We start from the raw sequence: 12,393 nt of genomic DNA, 5'->3' as shown, positions 1-12,393 counted from the left end.
AGAAAAGTTGGGGTAGATTGCTTCTCAGATGGCATGATATAAATTATCATGGCACTTAAGGAAAGGGCTGGTTTTACTTGGTCTTGATGGTAGAAAGTTGTGCTTAGTCATCTGGAAGAGAAGGTTTGTCTTTCCTAGTGTGTCAAGGAAGCAAACCAAGGCTGGTCACATTGTTTATCAGGAGGATTTAAGCTCTTTGCCTCTATGCACTTTGGCCGGTTGGCATCTGAGCAAGGTTGCACATGGATTTTTATTTAGCTATAAATAGTTTCATATGTAATGAGTTAAAATCTTATAACATTACATTTTTGCAAAAAGAGAATTTTCCTATATTTTCCAGTATTATTTGGTGGTTGTCTTAATTATGTGTTCTCGTGGCCTGTACTTCTGCCTTGTTCATTTCTTTCAATCCTTGCAGGAAAGATCCCCTAGGTTCTTGCACTATGGCTGTTAATTCTTATTTGTTATCTACCTTTTGGCTTATATTTTTAATTGTAGAAACCTTTGGTGTCTGGTCTCTGGCTTTATGGCAACTTGCTTTTGATGTGTTTGGTTATGTCAGTTAATGGATGGCCTGGACAAGTGTTAAAGTTGTTTGATGACATGAGTGACTTAAGGCTGTGGGCTTATTTATTTATTTATTTATTTGACAGAGAGAGTGAGAGAGCACAAGCAGGGGGTACAGTGGGGAAAGAGAGGGAGAAGCAGACTCCCTGCTGGGCAGGGAGCCCAACACGGGGCTCGATCCCAGGACCCTGGGATCATGACCAGAGCCGAAGGTAGAGGCCTATCCGTCTGAGCCACCCAAGCGCCCCAGGCTTTTTAGCTACTGAACAACTTGTGAGGTTACAAGGTGCTTTTAAAAGTTATTTTTAGGGATTCCCCGGGTTGCTCAGTCCGTTAAGCGTCTGCCTTCTGCTGAGGCCATGATCTTGGGATCCTGAGATCGAGTCCTGCATCTGGCTCCTTGCTCAGCGGGGAGCCTGCTTCTTCCTCTGCCTCTGTCCTTGCTGGTGTACTCCCACCCTCCCTCCCTCCCTCTCTCTCTTCGACAAATAAATAAAATCTTAAAAAACAGAACAATTATTTTTAATTGTGATTAAATAGACATAACATGAAATTTACCATCTCAACCATTTTTAAGTGTATAAATTCAGCAGCATTGAACACATTCCCATTTTGTGCAACCATCACAGCATCATCCACAAAACCAAAACTGGCACCCATTAAGCTGTGACTCCCCATTCCATCCTGCTCCCAGCCCTGACAGCGATCAGGCTCCTTTCTGCCTCTACAAATTGCGCTACTCTAAGTACTTCATATAAATGGTATTACACAGTGTTTGTCCTATACCTGGCTTATTTCACTTCGCATGTTGTAGCATGTGTCACAGTTTCCTTTGTAGGGCTGAGTAATAGTCTTTGGAATGCCTGCTTTGTTATCCATTTACCTGCTATGGATACTTGGGTGGCTTCCACCTTTTGGCAGTTGTGACGAACGCTGCTATGAAAATTAATGTCCACGTATCTGTTTGCATTTCGGCTTTCATTGGTTTTGGGTATCCCCCACAAGAGTGATTGTTGGATCATATGTTCTGTTTTTAATTTTTTGGGGTGCTTTCATTGTTGGGCTTAGATAATATCGTCTTAATCAGTTTTCCCAAAAAAAAAACAGGTATAGGAAGAGGCCAGAGGAGCCCATGCTTTTGTTAGTATTGGTTCAAACCCTAGGCAGAGTTTTAGCCCATTTTAATCAACTTAGTATCACCCGTATACTGAGTAGATGAAAGGTTTATCAGACATCTACCTCAAAGTTTGCTTACAGTTTTTATTCAGTCGTTGAGCAAGTGTCGGAGAATTTACTTTGTTTGAAATCCTACTTGAAATGAAACTAAACCTGTGCCAGTTGGAGGTTGCCCTTCTAGACGGTTTTCAATCCGTTTTGATCTGGGGGGGGCTTAACGAGGTGGGGTTGGCCTCGGAGATTGCTTACATCTGTACTTAAGACCACTCGCACCTTACATGGCTTTGTACAATGTAAAAGCTTGTTTGAATAAAATATTGATATAAATAAATATTGATGTTGGTTTAAGATCAAATTGGTGTTTCATTTCATGGGTGCTAAAAATGGATCTGACATCTCTCCAGAAATTAGTCCAGAATATTTCTAGATTTTAGATTGTGGATGTTCTAATATGTATGTGGTAGTTATATTGGGTTCCTAAAGTGTGAATGGTGTATTATTTTCATGGCACGTGGGTATTTTAGAAATGACATCTAACATCTTTGATGTCTAACATTTCTGCCCCTTTGGTTTCTCTTATGTTTATGATCCAATTTCTAAGTTTATGAGTCTGCTAAAGAAGCTTTTGCTAGCTGGGTATTTTAATCAGTATTTTACTTGAATAATAATTCCCTAAGTAGATGATTACAGTTACGTCTTTGTTTCAGAATGGAAAAGAAGTTTTCAAAATTGCGTGTTAAGGAGAAACTGGGATGTTTCTTCTTCTAACCTTCTGTACAGAACCTGCAGCTGAAGACTTGCTGTTAGTGACCACAGCCCTTTTTGTCTTGTTTGAAACAGTTGTCGGGAGAATCTGGTTCAACGCTTCTAGCTCGGAGCACGGCCCACGTGTGCAGCAACCTCTCCACCCTCTTCGCACTTTACTGCAGTCTCAGGGAAAGATATTTTTAAAGTGGGAGGAAACTACATGGCACCCTATCTCCTGTCTTACCTGAGCAGTTAGTAACGACACCGTAGGTGTCCTTATTTGACTGCTGCCATCTCTGCTTTCAGTGATCTAAGTTTACAGCCGTGCACCTTGCCCTGGGCAGGGATCTTCTTGTACCCTCGCATCATGCCACGGACTCATGCTTGGCTTTTTCTGGCTCCCCCTAAACACAGAACCCTAGACGCATTGGCACTGAGCCAGATGTGATGGGATTTCAAGTGTTGCTGACTGTACTATCCAGGGGTCCCCCCAAGCTTTCCCTGAGGAAGCAGGGGCTGGGTGTCTGGTTACACTCCTGCTTCAACTTCCGTGGATTTGCCTGGGCCTGAGAGCAGGCCGAAGGACGTCTGCTCCTCGGTGTTCCCTGGGCAGGGAGACTGAGGGGAAGGCACTCTGGTTTACAAGGACGCAGACGTGAGGATTGGCCGGGGCTCCTGCTACCAGCCACTGGAAAAGAGAATGGTTTCAGGAACGGAATTTTTCTTTTTGCTCACTCTGGCAACCATTTCATTCTCTCTCTTTTGGCAAACTTGAATGGACCCTATAGAACCCACGATAAACCTCATGTGTGGTGTGATGGGTAAGTGTGGGACCCGGAGTCTTATCAGCCCGAATTGGAGTTTTGACTCTGGCACCGACTACCTTGGTCACACTCCTTAATCTCTTGGCCTCTATTTTCTTTCATGGGGTAGGCAGTGAGACTTCGATGAAATAATGTTTGTAAAGCACCTAGCATATTTCATCATACATCATACATACATTTTCAGGCTGAATCGTGTTGCTCCCCCTTCCCCCATCCCTATGTTGAAGTCCTAGCCTCCAGCAGCCCAGCCTGAATATTTGGAGAGAGGGTCTTTAAAGAGGCAGTTAAGCTAAAATGAGGTCCTTGAGGTGGGTCCTAATCCAACCCGACTGGTATCCTTATAAGAGGAGGAAATTTGGACACAGACCGGCACAGACGGAAGATCAAGTGAAGACGCAGGGAGAAGACGGCCGTCTGCAAGCCAAGGGGAGAGGCCACAGAGGAAACCAGCCCTCCAACGCCTTGCTCTCAGACTTCTAGCTTCCAGAATCCTGGGGAAGATTTCTGTTGTTTAAGCCACCCAGTCTGTGGTACTTCGTTTTGGCAGCCCTAGCAAAGGACAAAATAAAGTGGCCACACGTGGGAAATTTTATTCATGAAGTACTATTTACTAACTTAGTGAAAGAGACCATTAACAAAAGGGAAATAATAAGAGCTTTTTTTTTTTTTTAAAGATTTTATTTATTTATCAGAGAGAGAGAGAGGGGGAGAGAGCGAGCACAGGCAGACAGAATGGCAGGCAGAGGCAGAGGGAGAAGCAGGCTCCCTGCTGAGCAAGGAGCCAGATGTGGGACTCGATCCCAGGACGCTGGGATCATGACCTGAGCCGAAGGCAGCTGCTTAACCAACTGAGCCACCCAGGCGTCCCAATAAGAGCTTTTAATAACTGTGGTTGGGAAGGCCAGGAGGGACACCCTGATTAAACTAATAAGGTTATGGGTCACAAGAACAGTGAGTTGTCCCGACACATCAGTAAGAAGACCTGCCTCTGAGGGGCACCCAGCTGGCTCCATTGGTTAAGTGGCCAACTCTTTTTTTTTTTTTTTAATTAACATAAAATATATTAATTATTTCAGGCATACAGGTCTGTGATTCATCAGTCTTAGACAATTCACAGCACTCTCTATAGCACATCCCTCCCCAATGTCCATCACCCCGCCACCCCACTCCCTACCCCCCTCCACTCCAGCAACCCTCAGTTTGTTTCCTGAGATTAAGAGTCTCTTATGGTTTGTCTCCCTCCTAGTCCCATCTTGTTTCATTTTTCCTTCCCTTTCCCCCAAGACCCCCCACCCTGCCTCTCAAATTCCTCATATCAGAGAGATCATATCATTGTCTCTCTCAGATTGACTTATTTAAGCATCCAGTTCTTGATTTCGGCTTTGGTCTTGATCTCAGGATCCGGGGATCTCAGCCCTGCATCAGGCTTCTTGCCCTGAAGGGCTTCTCGACATCCTCTCCCTCTGCCCTTTGTTCCTTCCCCCACTTGCGCGCGCGTGCGCACACACATACACACACACACACTCTCTCTCTGTCTCTCTTATAAATAAATTTTAAAACAAAAAAACAACCCAGGAAGAAGAAGAAAATGAGTGGCTGGGAGTTCACACAGCTTGCCTGGGGAGCTCTCTGCTTGGGTACTACTGTGCAGAGGACAGACTTCTTGGACCCAACCAAATAGCTAAGATAAATGGAGCGCCCTAGCAACAGAAGAGTGAGAAACAGCAAGAGCACATAATTGTTTTTAATGGATATTATATGTGTGCAGTAATACAATCAGATCATACAAAGGTAAATTAAAAAGTAGATCTTTTTCACCCTTAACTCCAACCCCCATTAAAGCAACCATTCTTATTGTCATTTCTGTGCATCTTCTAGAGATGTCTGTGGATCTACAAAGAAGGGTTTATATGTTTATGTACATATATAAAATATAAATTAATATATTCTTTATTTTTATTGAGAAATAATAATATGATATGTATGTTGTATTAGTTTTAGGTGTACACCATAATGATTTGATATATGTATGCATTGTAAAATGATCACCACTATAGGTTTAGGTAACATCCATCACCACATAGTTAGAAAATTTTTTCATGCAGTGAGAACTTTAAAGATTTATGTTTTTTTTTTTAAGATTTACTGTCTTAGCAACTTTCAAATATACAATACAGTATGGTCAACAACACTATACATCCCCATGACATTCTAACTAGATGTGTGTATGTTTTAATACCCCCTTCACTCATTTTGCATACCCCCTACCCATCACCTTTGATAACCATCAATCTGTTGTCTGTATCTATGAGTTCAGGTTTGTTTCTTAAACTTTTTAAATTAAAAAAACATTTTTTGGATTTCACATATAAGCGATTTATTGTACAGTATAGGCCTTTTCCTGTCTGACTTATTTCACTTACCATAATGCCCTCAAATTCCAATGATGTATCATATGGCAGGATTTACTTATTTTTATGGCTAATATTCCTGTGTGTATGTGTGTGTGTATCACATTTTCTTTATCCATTTATTGTCAGTGAACATTTTCCATGTCTTGGCTGTTGTACATTTTCTAGTTCCTTGAGGTATAAATTTAGATTGGTAGAGATCTTTGTTGTTTTTTAACGTAGTTATTTATTGCTATGAACTTCCCTATTAAAACAACTTTGGTTCCATCATTAGTTTTGGTATATTATATTTCCATTTTCATTTGTCTCAAGGTATTTTAAAATTTCTCTTTTGATTTCTTCTCTGACTCATTGTTTGTTCAGTAGCATGTTGTATAATCTCAACATATTTGTGAATTTTCTATTTCCTTCCTGTAATCAATTTCTAGTTTTATACCATTGTTGTCAGAATAGACACTTGACAAGAAGTCAGTCTTTTTAAAATTTATGAAGACTTGTTGTGGCCTAATATCTATGCTGGGGAATGTTCCATGTACATTTAAGAAGAATGTGTATTCTGCTGATTTGGGGTGGAATATTCTATAAATGTTGTATGTTTGGTCTCACGAGTCATTAAAGGCCAGTGTTTTCTTATGGATTTTCTCTCTGCATGATATAACCATTGATGGAAGTGGGTAATGAAGTCCCCTACTATTTTTTTATTGCTCTCCATTTCTCATGTTAGGTCTTTTAATATTTGCTTTATATATTTAGGTGCATGTATGTTGGGTACATAATATTTACAAATGTTACATCCTTTGTTTGACCCCTTTATCATTATATAGCGGTCTTTGTTTTTTATTAGAGACTTTGTCTTAAAGCCTATTTTGTCTGATGCAAGTATAGCTAACCCAGCTTTATTTTGGTTTCCATTTGCATGGACTATCTCTTTCAGCCATTTCACCTTCAGTTTGTCTGTCTAATCCTTAAAGTTGAGGGAGTCTTTTGTAGGCAGCATATCATTGGATCTTATTTTTTAATCCATTCATCCACTCTGTGTGTGTGTGTGTGTGTGTGTGTGTGTGTGTGTGTGTATTTAAGTATGCTCCATGCCCAGTGTGGGGCTTAAATTCACAACCCTGAGATCAAGACTTGCATGCTGTAGTGACCAAGCCAGCCAGGTGCTGTCCCCCTGCCCCGATTTTGTGTATTTTGATTGGATATTTTAGTTCATTTACATTTGAAGTAGTTATTGGGGGGCGCCTGGGTGGCTCAGTGGGTTAAAGCCTCTGCCTTCAGCTCAGGTCATGATCCCAGGGTTCATATCATCTGCACAGAGTGAGAGTTTGACTTCTTCTTTGACAATTTGATGCCTTTAATTTCTTTTTGTTGTCTGATTGCTGAGGCTAGGACTTGTAGTACTATGTTGCATAGCAGTGGTGACAGTGGACATCCCTGCCGTGTTCCTGCCGTGTTCGGAAAAACTGAGAGTTTGAGAATGATATTCTCAAACACTCTCCATTGAGAATGATATTCGTTGTGGGTTTTCATAGATGGCTTTGATGGTATTGAGGTATGTACCCTCTATCCCTACACTTTGAAGAGTTTTGATCAAAAAAGGATGCTGTACTTTGTCAAATGCTTTTCAGCTCTATTGAGAGTATCATATGGTTCTTATTCTTTCTTTTATTAATGTGTTTTATCACATCAGTTGATTTTTTAGTAATATATCCCACTGTGTCATGGGGATAATCCTTTTAATGTACTGTTGGATCCTATTGGCTAGTATTTTGGTGAGAATTTTTGCATCCATGTTCACCAAGGATATTGTTCTGTAATTCTCCTTGTTAATGGGGTCTTTGTTTGGTTTTGGGATCAAGGTAATGCTGGCCTCATAAAATGAGTTTAGAAGTTTTTTTTTTTTTTTTTTCCATTTCTATTTTTTGGAACAGTTTTAGGATAATAGGTATTACTTCTTCTCTAAGTGTTTGGTAGAATTCCCTGGGGAAGCTGTCTGGTCCTGGGCTTTTGTTTGTTGGGAGAATTTGATGATATCTCCTTACTGGTTATGGGTTTGTTCAGGTTTTCTATTTCTTCCTGGTTCAGTTTTGGTAGTTGATATGTCTCTAGGAATGCATCCATTTCTTCTGGGTTGTCAAATTTGCTGGTGTATAGTTGTTCATAATATGGTTTTTTTTTTTTAAAGATTTTTTTTGACACAGAGAGAGACACAGCGAGGAAGGGAACACAAGCAGGGGGCGTGGGAGAGGAAAAGGCAGACTCCACACAGGGCAGGGAGCCTGACATGGGGCTCGATCCCAGGACCCTGGGATCATGGCCTGAGCCAAAGGCAGATGCTCAACGACTGAGCCACCCAGACACCCCTCATAATATGTTCTTATAATTGTATTTTTGTGGTGTTGGTTGTGATCTCTCCTCTTTCATTTGTGATTTTATTAATTTGGGTCCTTTCTTTTTTTTGATAAGTCTGGCCAGGGGTTTATCGATCTTCTTAATTCTTTCAAAGAACCAGCTCCTGGTTTCATTGATTTGTTCTACTATTCTTTTGATTTCTATTTCATTGATTTCTGCTCTGAAATGTATGATTTCTCTTCTCCTGATAGGTTTAGGCTTTCTTTGCTGCTCATTCTCTAGCTCCTTTAGGTGTAAGGTTAGGTTGTGTAATTGAGACCTTTCTCGTTTCCTGAGAAAGACTTGTATTTCTATATACTTTCCTCTCAGGACCACCTTTGCTGTGTCCCAAAGATTTTGAACAGTTATGTTTTCATTTTCATTTGTTTCCATGAATTTTTAAATTTCTCCTTTAATTTCCTGGTTGACCCATTCATTCTTTAGCAGGATGCTCTTTAGCAGCCATGTATTTGAGTTCTTTCTAACTTTCCTCTTGTGGCTGAGTTCTAGTTTCAAAGCATCATGGTCTGAAAATATGCAGAGCATGATCCCAATCTTTTGGTACTGGTTGAGACCTGATCTGTGACATAGGGTGTGATCTATTCTGGAGAATGTTCCATGTGCACTAGAGAAGAATGTGCAATATGTGCAATAGAGAAGAATTCTGTTGCTTTGGGATGGAATTTTCTGAATATATCTGTGATGTCCATCTGGTCCAGTGTGTCATTTAAAGCCTTTATTTCCTTGATCTTTTGCTTGGATGATCTGTCCATTTCAATGAGGGGGGGTGTTAAAGTCCCCTCCTATTATTGTATTGTTGTCAATGTGTTTCTTTGATTTTGTTATTAATTGGTTTATATAATTGGCTGCTCCCATGTTAGGGGCATAGATGTTTAAAATTGTTAGATCTTCTTGTTGGACAGGCTCTTTGAGTATGATATAGTGTCCTTCCTCATTTCTTATTATAGTCTTTGGCTTAAAATCTAATTTATCTGATAGAAGGATGGCCATCCCAGCTTTCTTTTGATGTCCATTAGCATGGTAAACGGTTTTCCACCCCCTTACTTTAAATCTGGAGGTGTCTTTGGGTCTAAAATGAGTTTCTTGTAGACAGCATATTGATGGGTCTTTTTTTTTTTTATCCAATCTGATACCCTGTGTCTTTTAATTGGGGCATTTAGCCCATTTACATTCAGAATAACTTTTGAAAGATATGAATTTAGTGCCATTGTATTGCCTGTAAGTTGACTGTTACTGTATATTATCTCTGTTCCTTTCTGGTCTATGTTACTTTTAGGCTCTCTCTTTGCTTAGAGGACCCTTTCAGTATTCCCTGGAGGGCTGGTTTAGTGTTTGCAAATTCTTTTAAGTTTTGTTTGTCCTGAAAGCTTTTAATTTGTCTTTCTATTTTCAATGACAGCCTAGCTGGATATAGTAATCTTGGCTGCATATTTTTCTTGTTAGTGCTATGACTATATCATACCAGTCTTTTCTGGCCTTCCAGGTCTCTGTGGCTAGGTGTGCCACCAGTCTAATATTTCTACTGTTGTACATCACAGACCTCTTGTCCTGAGCTGTGTTCAGGATTTTCTCTTTGTCACTGAGACTTGTAAGTTTTATTATTAGATAATGTGGTTGGACCTATTTTTATTGATTTTGAGGGGGATTCTCTGTGCCCCCTAGATTTTGATGCTTGTTCCCTTTGCCAAATTAGGGGAATTCCCTGCTATAATTTGGTCCAATATACTTTCTTCCCCCACTTCTTCTGAGATCCCAATTATTCTAATGTTGTTTCATCTTATGGTATCATTTATCTCTCGAATTCTCCCCTTGTCATCCAGTAGTTGTTTCTCTCTCTTTTTCTTAGCTTATTTATTTTCCATCATTTGGTCTTCTATATCACTAATTCTCTCTTCTGCCTCATTTATCCTAGCAGAAAGAGACTCCATTTTTGATTGCACCTTATTAATAACTTTTTTCATTTCAACTTGGTTAGTTTTTAGTTTTTTTATTTCTCCAGAAAGGGATTTAATTTCTTCAGAAAGGGATTCTTTAGTACTTTGTATGCTTTTTTCAAGCTCAGCTATCACCTTTATTTTTTTTTTAATTTTTTATTTTTTTATAAACATATATTTTTATCCCCAGGGGTACAGGTCTGTGAATCACCAGGTTTACACACTTCACAGCACTCACCAAAGCACATACCCTCCCCAATGTCCATAATCCCACCCCCTTCTCCCAACCCCCCTCCCCCCAGCAACCCTCAGTTTGTTTTGTGAGATGAAGAGTCACTTATGGTTTGTCTCCCTCCCAATTCCATCTTGTTACATTGATTCTTCTTCTACCCACTGAAGCCCCCATGTTGCATCACCACTTTCTCATATCAGGGAGATCATATGATAGTTGTCTTTCTCTGCTTGACTTATTACGCTAAGCATGATACGCTCTAGTTCCATCCATGTTGTCGCAAATGGCAAGATTTCATTTCTTTTGATGGCTGCATAGTATTCCATTGTGTATATATACCACATCTTCTTGATCCATTCATCTGTTGATGGACATCTAGGTTCTTTCCAGAGTTTGGCTATTGTGGACATTGCTGCTATAAACATTTGGGTGCACGTGCCCCTTTGGATCACTACGTTTGTATCTTTAGGGTAAATACCCAGTAGTGCAATTGCTGGGTCATAGGACAGTTCTATTTTCAACATTCTGAGGAACCTCCATACTGTTTTCCAGAGTGGCTGCACCAGCTTGTATTCCCACCAACAGTGTAGGAGGGTTCCCCTTTCTCCGCATCCTCGCCAGCATCTGTCATTTCCTGACTTGTTTATTTTAGCCATTCTGACTGGTGTGAGGTGATATCTCATTGTGGTTTTGATTTGTATTTCCCTGATGCCGAGTGATATGGAGCACTTTTTCATGTGTCTGTTGGCCATCTGGATGTCTTCTTTGCAGATATGTCTGTTCATGTCCTCTGCCCATTTCTTGATTGGATTATTTGTTCTTTGGGTGTTGAGTTTGCTAAGTTCTTTATAGATTCTGGACACTAGTCCTTTATCTGATATGTCATTTGCAAATATCTTTTCCCATTCTGTCAGTTGTCTTTTGATTTTGTTAACTGTTTCCTTTGCTGTGCAAAAGCTTTTGATCTTGATGAAATCCCAATAGTTCATTTTTGCCCTTGCTTCCCTTGCCTTTGGCGTTGTTCCTAGGAAGATGTTGCTGCAGCTGAGGTCGAAGAGGTTGCTGCATGTGTTCTCCTCAAGGATTTTGATGGATTCTTTTCGCACATTGAGGTCCTTCATCCATTTTGAGTCCATTTTCGTGTGTGGTGTAAGGAAATGGTCCAATTTCATTTTTCTGCATGTGGCTGTCCAATTTTCCCAGCACCATTTATTGAAGAGGCTGTCTTTTTTCTATTGGACATTCTTTCCTGCTTTGTCGAAGATTAGTTGACCATAGAGTTGAGGGTCTATTTCTGGGCTCTCTATTCTGTTCCATTGATCTATGTGTCTGTTTTTGTGCCAGTACCATGCTGTCTTGATGATGACAGCTTTGTAATAGAGCTTGAAGTCCGGAATTGTGATGCCACCAACTTTGGCTTTCTTTTTCAATATCCCTTTGGCTATTCGAGGTCTTTTCTGGTTCCATATAAATTTTAGAATTATTTGTTCCATTTCTTTGAAAAAGATGGATGGTACTTTGATAGGAATTGCATTAAATGTGTAGATTGCTTTAGGTAGCATAGACATTTTCACAATATTTATTCTTCCAATCCAGGAGCATGGAACATTTTTCCATTTCTTTGTGTCTTCCTCAATTTCTTTCATGAGTACTTTATAGTTTTCTGAGTATAGATTCTGTGCCTCTTTGGTTAGGTTTATTCCTAGGTATCTTGTGGTTTTGGGTGCAATTGTAAATGGGATTGACTCCTTAATTTCTCTTTCTTCTGTCTTGTTGTTGGTATAGAGAAATGCAACTGATTTCTGTGCATTGATTTTATATCCTGACACTTTACTGAATTCCTGTACAAGTTCTAGCAGTTTTGGAGTGGAGTCTTTTGGGTTTTCCACATATAGTATCATATCATCTGCGAAGAGTGATAATTTGACTTCTTCTTTGCCGATTTGGATGCCTTTAATTTCCTTTTGTTGTCTGATTGCTGCGGCTAGGACCTCTAGTACTATGTTGAATAGCAGTGGTGATAATGGACATCCCTGCCGTGTTCCTGACCTTAGCGGAAAAGCTTTCAGTTTTTCTCCATTGAGAATGAT

The sequence above is a fragment of the Mustela erminea genome, chromosome 4 (genome assembly GCF_009829155.1).
Source record: "Mustela erminea isolate mMusErm1 chromosome 4, mMusErm1.Pri, whole genome shotgun sequence".
Classification (NCBI taxonomy): Eukaryota; Metazoa; Chordata; class Mammalia; order Carnivora; family Mustelidae; genus Mustela; species Mustela erminea.
The sequence above is the reverse complement of the archived record's forward strand: the minus strand, read 5'-3'. Positions refer to the sequence as shown.